Below are 3,796 nucleotides of genomic sequence, written 5' to 3'. Positions count from 1 at the left end.
TCCGGCCCCTAAGCCGGCCGACCCTGCGCGTCACAGGCCCCGCCCCCTGGGCGGTCCCGCCCCCGCCCCGCCTCCGCCCCGCCTCCCCGCGCCGAGGATCCCGGCGAGTCCCGCGCCAACCTCAGTTGTTTGTGACCAGAGGAGGGGGCTGGACAGAGAGGGAATTTTAAGAATGCTCTCGATTTACATATTGTTCTACATAAAATCCCATAACAAACTTGAAAAACCTGGATCCCGACTCTGACATGTTTATGAAATTAACAGCGCGGTTTCCTGCCTCATTCTGGGCTCGTCACTTCTCAGGCTTTTAGTCAAATGATAGGGCGCAAATGTACTTCCTAAACACCTAGCTTTACCAGGTGCCTCACTCCCCTTTCCTCTGCCGTTGGACCTGGATCAGGAGTTCAAGTCACTAAAGAGAGTGCGAGGAATCCAGTTGTAAGTAAGATGGACACACTGCTCCTCTTGCGCTCCTACTGTGTGCACGGCCTCGTGTGCTTCCATGGGGAGGCGGGGCGCACGGTGAGGAAACGCTGGGACCTTGTCCCAGCCAAGGTCCCAGCCAAGGTTCCCACGGTATTGGGAACCCCGCCAATACTGTGTTTTGCTTTGTCCGTTTCTTCCACCCATTTCTCTTTCAAGCTTTATTAAGGGATGTTCTGAAATTCTGTCTTCAAAATTAATCACAGACTTATGTAACAGTAGACACTGGTTTGTATCCCAACAGACACACTGCATTCCGGGTCTCTCACTTTTTCCACCAGCAACTTGCACTCCAACACTGCCTACAAGACTTTATAATTATCCACAAATCAGCTGTTTGCTTCATAAATTTTAGATTCTCCTACCTTCTGAACACCAGAGATCAGAATCGTGGGGGGTGGGGAGAGTTTCATAAATTGCATGCAAATCCATTTCCATTTTTTTTTTAGTTGGCATCATTGTGCACTCTGGTTCTTCATTTAAGTTGAACAAAAGACTGTAATGACTTGCCAGGTTTACCTAACTGCTTTTTCACTTTTATTCTCTACGTTCCTCTGTTGCCGTCCAAGAGTAGAAGAGGAAAAATTGCTACCATGTGATAACAGAAGCAGGGGCCAGTGGCCAAGGAAGGAACTGCAAGGTGCTGGGGAGAGGAAGTCAATAGTGGAGGTTTTAAGGAGCTTTGGTGAAACTTCTAGTTATATTGAGAACGGGACCATGACTAGTGAGTTGACACCTGTGGTAAGACCATCCAGTACAAGATTATATTATCCAGCAGGAGGTGCAGCTCCTTGGGGTAAAAGTTTCTTCCTTACCCCTTGAGGAGCTCAAGGAGCTGTCACCCAAATTCTCCCAGCAGCTCCATAATGACAGGAGCCCATCATCCTTGGAATCTCAAGAGTCTTACACATAGCAGATGTCTAACAGTTAGTTCCTGGGGACCTGAGGTCTGACCCTGAGCCATGCAGCCCCAACATGGGATTCTGCACAGGTAGCATGCAGGAAAAGTACTGGGAGGCCTCCCCAAGGACTCACTGAAGTCTCAGGCAGATTAGCCCCACCCAGAACAAACCTCAGAGGCCAGTGGAGGGGGTAGTTAGGACTTCTGCAGGCATTTTTCTCTGGACTTTGTCTCCCTGGCCAGCAGTGGTAGAGGTTCATGCGAGACCAAAAGCTGGTGGACTGCTTATTTGCATAAAGGAATGAAATAGGCAATGCCAAAAAGGGGGAGGCCCTTCTCCCCTCTTCTACTGGAACCCATGTAGCCAGGAACCACTTCGATCCCTGAAGTGGTCTCCTGTAGGGACACCACAGACAACCAGGTAACCAGAGAAGCCTGGTGTGAGGCAACCTGAACTGGGTGGTGGTAGCTGTTGGCTTGTGGGTCGGCAGCTTTGAGGACTGCTGGAGACATCAGAAGTAGATATCTCTGAAGAAGGCCCGGATTAAAAAAGGGGAGGAATGACAAATAATCTCTGATAGCTGGCCAATATTTTTCTATCTGAAGGTTCTTTGTAGATATAGCCAATACTCCTAGAAGTGATTAGGAGGAAATTTACAAAGGACTGGAAACCTACAGTAGCTGGTAGAGGTTTTTATTGGCCAACAAAATGCAGAAAGTTATATACCCAGCTCCCAGAATGAACATAGTAACCCAGAATCTTAAATTCTAGGACTGGGTAATTTGCCTTTTGGTTTTTGTTTGTTTGTTTGTTTGTTTGTTTGGGTGTACAGTGGTAGGGATTGAACCCAGGACCTTGCACATACTAGGCAAGGGCTCTACCACTTGAGCTATACCCCCAGTCCTTTTGTTTTTGAGACAGGGTCTCACTGCTACCTTTGCCAGGGCTGGCCTCAAACTTGTGATCCTCCTACTTCCACCTCCTGATTAGCTGGAATTATATGCATGTTGATTTAGTATTCAAATAATATTTCCATAATTTCAGAGTAAAATTGCAACTAGTGATAGCTAAGACAATAATCTAAACTGTTCTAAGATGACTTTGGGTACAAAGTGCAGGCAGTATAAGGAGAAATTCAATCCCATGGCACCAGCCCTGCTTGGCAAGGGCACTCATTAATCAGTCAAGGACTTCCCAAGTTCATTAACTTGGTACTGCCAGCACTGCCTTTGGCTGAAGGTTGAGAGATACCATGACTGGAAAAATCAGTGTATGATTACAAAAGGAGCACAGGCAGGCATGGCACTGAGGCCAAAAATCAGAGACAAAATGCAAACTATTGTTAAAGTACATTTGTTTTAGCTATTTTTTTCATCATTCTGTGTCATTTTAATAATGAATATTATGTCACCCAGCTTTCCATTGCTATGACAAAATACCTGAAAAAATCAGCTTATAAAGAGGAAAGGGTTCAGTCCATGCTTACTTGAGCCTGTTGCTCTGGACCTGTGCTGGGGCAGAACACCATGGTAGAAAGCATGCAGTGAAGCAAAGCTGCTCACCTCATGGTGTCTGGGAAGCAAAGTTAGACAGAAAGAGTGGGATCCCAATATCCCCTTCAAGGTCACACCCTCAGTGACCTAACCTCCTTCCAGTAGGCCCTGCCCCCTACCCACCTCCTCCCAGTGGTGCCACAGGTTGCCTTTGGGGGGCATTTAAGACCTAAGCCATAGCAAACATCTTTCATATTAATAACTAAAACAGATTAATTTCCCTGTCATTTAGTTACAGCGTTGTCCTCCAGCATGACTCTGCAGCCCAGCGGGGGGCTTTGTGTGAAGTAGAGGGATTTTAGTGGTCACCTGGTCTAATATCATCTTCTCACAGAGGAGGAAGCAAAGACCCAGGGGGCCTGGACATTAGTACCTCTCCTCAGGAGGAGTCTCAGCAAGTGGAAAGGAAACCTGGATGCTTCTGCCTTCCCTGCTATTACACAGAGAATGCACTCACTCACCTGGTTATCTGAATATGCATTTTGCTTTAATAAGGTGAAATTCACAAAACATAAAATTAGCCATTTCAAAGTGAAAAATTCAGTGGCATTTACCTCATCACAATGCTGTGCAATCACCACCTCCATCTAATTTCAAAATGTTTTCACCATCCTGAAAGAAAGCCCTATACCCATTAAGCAGTCATTTTCTACTCCCACCTCTCCCCAATCTCTGGCAACCACTGATTTGCTTTCTGTCTTCATGGATTTACTCTTCTGGATTTTTCTTAGAAGTGGAATCATATCTACCTGATCTTCAACTTAGCATAAGTTTCATTTTTTTATGGCTAAATAATATTCCATTATATGGATATACCACAATTTATTGATCTGCTCATCAACCTGATAAGTATTTTTT

Source organism: Castor canadensis, chromosome 3 (genome assembly GCF_047511655.1).
Source record: "Castor canadensis chromosome 3, mCasCan1.hap1v2, whole genome shotgun sequence".
Taxonomy (NCBI): domain Eukaryota; kingdom Metazoa; phylum Chordata; class Mammalia; order Rodentia; family Castoridae; genus Castor; species Castor canadensis.
This window is presented reverse-complemented; position numbering follows the sequence as displayed.